A 10,613-nucleotide genomic window follows, 5' to 3' on the forward strand; every position below is an offset into this window, starting at 1 on the left:
CATTGTCCCTCTTTTACCCCTTAAGCACAATGCTCAAGATTATTTTAAGATATTTTGACAAATCTTCCTATGAACCAAGTAATAGACCTCCCACTTACTCTACTGACTCACTAGTCATAGACTTTTGTTGTTATAATTTCCTTTAGACTGTTTACTGCAACTGTGAAGAGCCTTCCACCGCCTGTTGAAGTAATGAAGCCACTGGTCCAGATAAAGAATTGTGGGTACCAGATGCACGTGGTTGGATTCAACCATTCCTAGATAACTGACTGTAATGATACATCTTGTTATATAAAAATTTTCATAGGAAACTCCCTCTAACTGAGTTGAAGAAGCTTCGGCTGACTTGGATCATCTTCATTAAGATGGTAGAGTATAACAAACCAAGATAATTTTCTAGAATTATATCTTGAACTAAGAAGTCACTCCCCTTATCTGAGATAGTCTGAGCTTCCCCAATGGAATAAGTTTGAAATGATGAATGGAAAATATAAGACTCATCTTAATATCTTCAAGAGCCGCACCCTCTGTTCAACAATCCTACTGAACACACTTACTATAGCAAATTTGTTCCTTAAAATACTCACATCAGAAATTAGATGTTATAACGTTTTGTATAACATTAGTATACAGCTGAGCTGTTTTAGTACATCCTATTAACTCCACTTCTCTTTCTGCAACAGATTCAAGTCTACCACCTTGTCTTCACCTGAAATAGTCAATTGATGACCCTTTGACACTAGATGTTTCCATAGAAAGGTTGCCACAGTCTCAACATAAAGAACTGCCACTTCTTCCACTGTTGATCATTACCCTGCCATGTTTCAATCAGATCAAGGTCTGCTAAGACAAATTGAGTTCCTCTTTGATAGAACTAGAAGAATCCTCTTTTATCTTTAGCTATGTTGATTATCTCACCAAACTTTTGTCTTCATAGTCATACTCACTCATGAAGTCTTCATCATGAAAGTAAACACGTATTGCCAGAACATGTTACAATCACCAAGATCAGAATCTGCCCATTCTAATCCACATTAAGTCAGAACTGTCACTTCAAACATTAATGTTGCTTCTTCATTCTTCACATATAGTGATGTTGTGACATCACACAAGACATTAGTTTATCAGACTTAGAATCTCATACATTCCTCTGAGTGTTCCTTTACCTACACCGGTTGATGCCTTGTCTTGCTTCATTCTCCCCCTGAGAATTATAACATAAGGATGTTTTGAATGATTGTCCTTATCCTTGAAGCATTCTTCATCTGGAACTTGCCACTTTTTCCAAGTTTGGAATCCTTCGTTTGCTAGCTACGCAAGATCAAGACTGCCACTTCTTGTACCTTGAAGTAGAGGAAACTTCTGAATAGCCCTGAACTTGTCTTTAACAGATAAGTCTAAACCAAAACTTTACAGCCAACCATTGCCCTTCTTAATGCTTAAGAGAAGATCACACAGAACTATAATTGATACATAGTTCAAACCATACCATGGATACTTAATACACATACTCAACTCCCGACAGAGTATATGAGTCTTCTATTCAGGCTGTACATTTAATAAGTACTAAGTCTCCCGTCAAAGTACCTATTAGACACTCAGATAGAATTTACTGCTCACACCAGATCCTTCTAAATGATTTCTTCTTCATACATAAGAGCATTCTTCTTGGCAATGATGTTTCAACATCTATTATGACATCATTTATTAAGGCTTTTAGGATCTCACACTCATCATCCTTTTTATGTACCTTTAGGAAAGACATAGAAAGTACGACACACACCATCAACTCAGCTACACATCAGTCATGATTAAGGGATAATATATGCCATATCTCAATAGACTTTTCTTCATACTTTCATTCTGATTTTGAGATAATGGGTGTCACAATCTGTACCTACAAAGGAGATTCCCTCAATAAGGTTTTTGGAACAGATTCAATTAAGACATATCACTTGAAAATAACTCAGATTCTTCACAGCAATCTGATTCCCTTAAGTCGTCACACAATATTCAAAACCATATTTCACTGTGAAAGAAACACAATATTCAGTTTTTACCACTAACTGTTTTGTGGTTAAGAAAACATTTCACATATCTGGTTCCTTTGATCAGAAGTGAATACCAGATATAAGCTCATCTTGAATTCTCATACAGGGTTTTTTTTTATAAAAAAAAACTGAATGAATCCTTTTACTTGCACTGAGCTTTACTCCCACATTCCCATATATATGCCCTAAATAAACTGACAATGGGGATGGAAGGTTCAGTTGATTGTATTCTGACCAATCAACACACAAGGCAGATGTCTCCTCTTCTAGATCAGGAGTAGGTTCCAAACGAATGTACTCACACTAAATTAGTTTAGGACCAGAACATTTGTTCTTCAACTGGTAGCTGCATACCAGTTCTTAATGTCCCAACATCAGATAGGACATCTGTTCCTCCTTCTAGGAACACCTCAACTTTGAATATTTCAAGGTACACACTTGCAGATAATTATGACTATCATTGATCAGTTGACATTCATCAGCTATAATAAACCATGTCAGTATGAGTGGACTTGAGAGATTACTCAAGTATTTTTGACACTTTAATTATAGCTATCAATATCTGCCATACATTCTGTTGAACCTTCATAACCCTAGGGTTTTTCAGAGACTATGCAACAGAAAAATAGTCATATATCAACAGAATTCGCACAATGCTTACTTTAAGTGTTAGTAGTAAGCATGACAGCCAAGGATTGAAGCTGAACAATCCAACACAACAAGACCTACCCAATGTTCTGACCAAAAAGAAACAGATAAGCACAAAGATTACCTTATCATTAACTTCACTCCCGCATGAAGTTTTTGATATTCTTGAATCCAGCAACACCATCTTCTCTTGCCAAGAGAGTTCACCTGTTTTGATCAGATTGGTTTAGTCTTCCACACATAGGTCCAACCTCCACTTCTAGGGACCATACAATATGAACAGAATTGTTCAAACAATCTTCTACCTTCAGCAACCAGAAAATATCCCTTATGGATCTCATCCAGAAACAGACAGGATGCCTGCTCTGATACCAATTGAAAATTCTGGTAAGACAGACTCAGAATGTCATACGCAATGTCACGACACCTTTTCTGTCATCAGCTTAGCTGAGGCAGTACATACAGATCCCCCAAATTTTGATTACTTCTTGCATTCAGAAGTCCATGAGTGCCAGGATCATATTAGTTTAGTTAACACAAATAACTCTACTTTGCAGATGTTCTGTGACAGCACAGTCATTAATCCAAACACTAATGTCATGCACGATGTTATGACATCTAAACTGAACAAACAAATAAACAATGTAGAAACATAAACAACACACATAATTGTTCACCCAGAATTGTTCACTAGAACTCTCCTTAACCAGTTCGGTGCACGATGTGATAACACATAAATGTATCACATATTTGGCTTGATTTACATAGACTATTTCCCTATTTTATTTTAATTAAGTTTCTTTATGTTGGTATTATGCTGGTATTTTAATGTGTTTCAGGAATTTAATGTTTACAAGGCTCGCTTGAGAAAAGGAGTAAAAATGAGAAGAAATGAAGTAAAAAAGATAGGAAGTATAGAAGAAAATAAGGGGGTGAAGAAAGAAGCATATGTACAAAGCCCAAAGGCCCGATTGGCCCGCGACGAGGGCACTCTCCAGCCCCTGTCGGTCGGCGCACTCCAGCCCCTGCCGGTCGGCGCACTCCCCCTCCTGCCGTTCGGCACCCCCTTGTTTATAGGGTGTGACATTTGTCACACATTCAGCAAGACGTTTTGTTTCAGTTTCATCCTATTCTCCAGCCTCCTAAATCTCCTCCATGGATTCAGTTATGAAACGTAACACAACGCGATTTTCTCCTGTATTTTCTCAACCTAGAAGTTATGTGCAGCAATATAAATACTGAGTATTTTACCAGCAAGAGGACTCTCTTCTCTTTTCAGCAGAGCTTCTCCTTCTTTAGTTTTTAGGCAGTTTTTCTACCATGTAAAAGTGGTAGTTTCTCACGTTGAGGAACTACCACACTGTTAGATTTAGTTTATGTTTTCTTTCTTTTCAATTCCGTTACCTAATTATCAAGTGCCGGCATAATCCAATTTCAATTCCAGCTAATGCACGCGAAGTTTATTTCAGAAATTAATTCCAGCTTTCCTCTTTGCATTATTTACAGGTTTCATTTTATCGCTTTATTATTATTATTTATCGTTTTTTTAATTTAATTACCATGTTGTTCTTAATTTCAATCGTTATGTTTTATTCATGTTCAATTAGTAGTATGTCTTGCTAAATTGTTTTGAGCCCGGTATGTGAGGACCGTCGTTTCCGACGGGACTTGGTAATTATTGTGTTGGTTTAAATTATTATTATTAATTTATATTTTGGTTTATGTTTTTAATATTAATTTAGGTAACCTTGTCACGAGAGTGAAAGGTTACCTACCACGATTTCGTCACGAGAGTGAGAAATCTATTAAGGTTTGAGCCGGCACTGCGAGAGCGCTTTAAGATTAATTAGAACTTGTTTAGTTTTCAAAATGCGTTCTTTGATTTAAGCGGGCGAGCGAGAGCAATATCCTACGGTTGAAGAGCGTGACTTTATTCAAAACCACGAGAGTGTGAGGGTTAGTCTTTAAGCTAATATTTTCTACTAAATATGTTTTAAACATTTTTATAAGCCAACAAATTACAGAGTTCCCGAAGTACGCGGAATCACATTCCGGTCTCTCTTTTCCTATATTTATCTTAATCTTAGTTTTATTTCAGTTTTAGTTCTTAGGTTCCCCTTTATCAAACATTCATTAGCCTTAGCTTTACAAAGTAACAATAGATTACAGTAGGTTGACATTGGTCTCTGTGGTTCGACAATCTTATATTACTTCGATATATCTGTGCACTTGCGGACGCATCAAGTTTTTGGCGCTGTTGTCGGGGACAAAAAGTCAATATTGTTATTCCGTTGTTACACCGTATAGACTAAGGCATTAAAGAAAAAAAACAATTAAAAAAAATAAAAAAAATTATTTATCTTATAATCCTAGGTAGATGTATCACCCAAATTTTTTCTACAACTCCCATTCCCAATATCTCGAGGAACCGCACCCAAATTTCCTTTATGATTCCCGTTCCCAATATCTCGAGGAACCGCACCCAAATTTCCCATATAATTACCATTCCCAATATCTCGAGGAATCATAAGAACCCCATAAATCCGACCTCAAAATATTATTGGAGAATTTCAATGCGTCACTACCCGATTCTCACCCAAGCTACCTCTTCAACCACCAATCCCGACATTTCGAGGAGTCCGAAGAATCCCACAATTCCAATTTCGAAACATCCATTGAGGATTTCAATTCAACACTAACTTATCCTCAACCTAATTTCCTCTACGATCACCACAACCAATATTTTGAGGAGTCACCTGAATCCCATAAATCTGACCTTGAAATATTAATGGAGAATTTTATTGAAACGCAAACTCTTTCTAGGCTAGAATCTACAATGACGGAGTGCTTTGTGGAAACACAAAACGCGATGCCAACCCACTTTGAAGAACCGCAAGAATCCCATAATTTCAACTTTGAAGCATCAATGGAGGATTCCGACGACACGCTAACTCACTCTAGATTAGAAGCCATGATGGAGCACTTTGTAGAGACACAAACCGTCCAAAACCAAGAGTTTATCAAACAAAGTCTTCAAAACAATGAAACCCTTAGGCAACTGACCACTATGGTTGAGTCCCTCGCGACTCACAACATGGCATTAGAGACTCAAATTTCCCAACTTGAACAAAACCCTCTAGGACCCTTCCCTGAGGAGCATGTGGATGTTGAAACAATCATTAGTGAAAAACAAATTGAAATTCATGAGGAGAGTGATTATGAGGAAAGTAATTACGAAATTAAGGAGAGTAATGGTGTGGTTAAGGAGAGTTCTAGTGAGAAAAGAGTAATGACTAAGGAAAACCCACCAACACCATCCAAAAAGGGAGGATGTAGGAGAGATTGAGAAGGAAGTACATATTGTAATTCCTCCTCCCTATACCCCACCGATTCACCGATTCCTTTTCTACAAAGTTTTATGGAAGCTACGATAAACTATGTGAAGGTATTGGAAAATACCCACACCAATGCATCCTTGTTTGAAGTCTTGCATAAAAAGAGAAAGTTCGAGGACCATGAAACTAGGGATGTCATTACTGTTAAGAGGGGAAGGTTAGCATTTGAGGTGATGGCTGAAATCACTAAGCTCGAACTTGAAAAGTTGATACTTAGGATAGATCCAGAAACACTACCACAAGATCAAAAAAATGAACCATCCCACAGAAGAAAGAAAAGAAAAGGTGAGGGATATGTGAGATGGCGCGATAAGTGGCCATGGAAAACGACAATTACTAAAAGTTCAACCGAGGAGTTATTCTCGAGAAAACCACCACGAGTGCTTGCACTCTTAAGCTGTCGAGCTATCGACGTTAAACAAAGCGCTGCGTGGGAGGCAACCCACGAGTTCTCAATTTAATATTTTCCATTTTATTGTTTGAATTTGCAAAAAATAAAAATATGGATCGCTTGTCACATCTCAACCATATCTGGGCGAAAAATCTATAGACGATCATCTGAAAGATGAACGGGTCTCCACGCACATTCCTACGAGTGTGGCTGCTGGTGGTGACACAGTTGATGAGCATGATCGGAGAAGGTATTTCCTCCGGACGCGGAGCAGATTTGGTCGTGAAAGCCTGCCAGTTGCATCCATACAAGTTCTGTTTTTCCTTTTCCACCTTTTATCAAAACATGGAGGACAATGTTTGGTTTAAGTGTGGGGGAGGAATTTACCGCTTTCATTTATTACTTTATTTATTGTCTTCTAGTTGTGTTATCGAGTCTTTATATGTGATTTTCAGTTGTTATTGAATTTCCCCTGAAATTTAAAAATTTTAACCCCCAACAAAAATTATTTGCTTTTTGATGCATGGCATACACACTCTGAAAGTATAGAGGTTGTCACACTTTAGGCTTTGTTAGAAAGACTTGGGGACGTTTCAACAACATCGATACCGTCCTGACAACCTAAACCCCTTAATTATGTGAGATCAATTTGAGTACCCATTATGCCTAGACCCTATGCTCAAGTTTTTAAAGTAGCTCTTAAGTAGTTTATATTAGCATTCGGCACCATCTTAAGCACAAACTACGTAGGGAGTCGATGAATATAAGTGAATGATTCTGTTTTTAATAAATAAATGATGCAATTGAAAAATAACCTTCTAAGTTAGGTAACCCTCACCCGGTTATTTAGCCCAACGGTTGTTAAGCCTATAAGGATTTAATAATTAGAACCCGCTGTTGGTTGGCCCAGAGGTCACTGGTACTGAGCTTGGTAGGGTGGGCTACGGTCTGATCCCCCGCAACTGCAGTTCGGAAAAATGGGGTTGCACCACATAAAAACCAGAACCCCGTGCTAAGAAAAGGATCATAGTCGCTAACCGATTTCCCCTACTATGTGCATGTACGGATAACGGGCTTAATGTGATTGCGTTTGAATGGAAAAGAGCGAAAGAAAACAACGAGTGATGTAGGTTGAGTTATAATGGCATGATTCAAATTGGTTTGTATAAGGAGGGAGTTTTTTAACATTGTGTCATTACGGTATCCTTGGTGTTGACACTCATACCTATCAATCTAGCGTTAGCCTAGCAGCCGAATATGACTAAGAGTCGTGTCATGCGTTTGTTTCAAAAACCATGCTTAATCATTTTCTTTTACCGTGTTGGTTGATTGCTTGAGGACAAGCAATGATTTAAGTGTGGGGGTGTTGATAACACGTAAATGTATCACATATCTGGCTTGATTTACATAGACTATTTCCCTATTTTATTTTAATTAAGTTTCTTTATGTTGGTATTATGCTGGTATTTTAATGTGTTTCAGGAATTTAATGTTTACAAGGCTCGCTTGAGAAAAGGAGTAAAAATGAGAAGAAATGAAGTAAAAAAGATAGGAAGTATAGATGAAAATAAGGGGGTGAAGAAAGAAACATATGTACAAAGCCTAAAGGCCCAATTGGCCCGCGACGATGGCACTCTCCAGCCCCTGCCGGTCGGCGCACTCCCCCTCCTGCCGTTCCGCACCCCCTTGTTTATAGGGTGTGACGTTTGTCACACATTCAGCAACACGCATACGTTTCGTTTCAGTTTCATCCTATTCTCCAGCCTCCTAAATCTCCTCCATGGACTCAGTTATGAAACGTAACACAACGTGATTTTCTCCTGTATTTTCTCAACCTAGAAGTTATACACAGCAATATAAATACTGGGTATTTTACCAGCAAGAGGACTCTCTTCTCTTTTCAGCAGAGCTTCTCCTTCTTTAGTTTTTAGGCAATTTTTCTACCATATAAAAGTGGTAGTTTCTCACATTGAGGAACTACCACACTGTTAGATTTAGTTTATGTTTTCTTTCTTTTCAATTCCGTTACCTAATTATTAAGTGCCGGCATAATCCAATTTCAATTCCAGCTAATGCACGCGAAGTTTATTTCAGAAATTAATTCCAGCTTTCCTTTTTGCATTATTTACAGGTTTCATTTTATCGCTTTATTATTATTATTATTATTATTATTATTATTATTTATCGTTTTGTTTAATTTAATTACCATGTTGTTCTTAATTTCAATCGTTATGTTTTATTCATGTTCAATTAGTAGTAAGTCTTGCTAAATTGTTTTGAGCCCGGTATGTGAGGACCGTCGTTTCCGACGGGACTCGGTAATTATTGTGTTGGTTTAAATTATTATTATTAATTTATATTTTGGTTTATGTTTTTAATATTAATTTAGGTAACCTTGTCACGAGAGTGAAAGGTTACCTACCACGATTTCGTCACGAGAGTGAGAAATCTATTAAGGTTTGAACCGGCACTGCGAGAGCGTGGGGGTCGAACTAGATAGTATAAACTAGGCATTAATCCTAAACACAGCGAGAGTGCTTGAGGATTAATTAGAACTTGTTTAGTTTTCAAAACGCGTTCTTTGATTTAAGCGGGCGAGCGAGAGCAATATCCTACGTTTGAAGAGCGTGACTTTATTCAAAACCACGAGAGTGTGAGGGTTAGTCTTTAAGCTAATATTTTCTACTAAATATGTTTTTAACATTTTTATAAGCCAACGAATTACAGAGCTCCCGAAGTACGCGGAATCACATTCCAGTCTCTCTTTTCCTATATTTATCTTAATCTTAGTTTTATTTCAGTTTTAGTTCTTAGGTTCCCCTTTATCAAACATTCATTAGCCTTAGCTTTACAAAGTAACAATAGATTACAGTAGGTTGACACTGGTCTCTGTGTTTCGACAATCTTTTATATTACTTCGATATATCCGTGCACTTGCGAACGCATCAGGCAACCAAGCCAGGAAGGAAATCCACTATCAGTAGTCTTAATTTGAAGCTAAGCTCCCCCGTTTACAAATTCGCACTTAAACCCTACCTAATGCAATCTCTACCTAGGTTCTCCCTAGATATGGAATATCTCCATTCCACTCCCAATCATAGCAATGATGTCTGTCGCGTGAAAATCGGGATGAGACCCCGGATGCCTTCTTTGGGCTCGATGCTCAAGAAAATGATTTTTGTTTTTGTCACGACCAAACTTTTTTATTGTTTCCAAAGCAGGAAAAGGGAAAAGGTTGCACAAACCTTAAAAGATATGCAATGCAAATAATACAAAATTAAAAGCAATGCAAAAAAGGGGGAGAGATTCCGGGTAAGAGGGTTGGTTATACGAAGGGAAGGTATTAGCACCCAACGTATCTATAGTACTCTATAGGTTTCTTTGTTATGTTTGTATGTTTATTTCTTTCTATGCTATTGGGGAGGTTCTTTTGTCAGATAGGCGGGAAACTAAGGTGTTTGTTTGATTATGCTCGCAAAGATCATTGCAATCTTCTGCATACATATCCCTTAGAGGGAATCAGAGCATCTGTAGCTCGAGGTCTACGGGGTGCTAAGGTTTGAGTGGTTTGAGGGAGATAGAAGTTTTGCTCGCCAAGGAATAAGACCTTGTGCCTACGTAGTCTCAAAGGGATGTTGAGAAAGTCAGAGCAATCGTAGTTCCCACTTATGCTAGTGGAAGCAAAGGATAAGAGACAAATGTCATCTTAATGCTTGATGTATCTAATCTATATCATCACATACATCTGTTTGATTTTGTTTGAATCTTTTCATTATAAGACCTGGGCTGTGCCACTTATGGTGCTTAGAATGATAAAGATGATTTTTGTTTAGCCAGCCTTATGGCAAAAACAAGTTTGGTTAGCCAACCTTGTGGCAAAAACTTTTGATAAGTCAGCCTTGTGGCAAAAAGTTTTGATAAGCCAGCCTTGTGGCAAAAAGTTTTGATAAGCCAGCCTTGTGACAAAAAGTTTTGATAAGCCAGCCTTGTGGCAAAAGGTTTGATTGATTAGCCAGCCTTGTGGTAAAAAAGAAGTTTGATTGATTAATTGTGATGATATAGAAGAGATAATCCTATCATAGAGATGATATGTGTCTAATCTCCTAGGGTATTTGATTTGGATTATGG

The sequence above is a fragment of the Vicia villosa genome, linkage group LG4 (assembly GCF_029867415.1).
Source record: "Vicia villosa cultivar HV-30 ecotype Madison, WI linkage group LG4, Vvil1.0, whole genome shotgun sequence".
Lineage (NCBI taxonomy): Eukaryota > Viridiplantae > Streptophyta > Magnoliopsida > Fabales > Fabaceae > Vicia > Vicia villosa.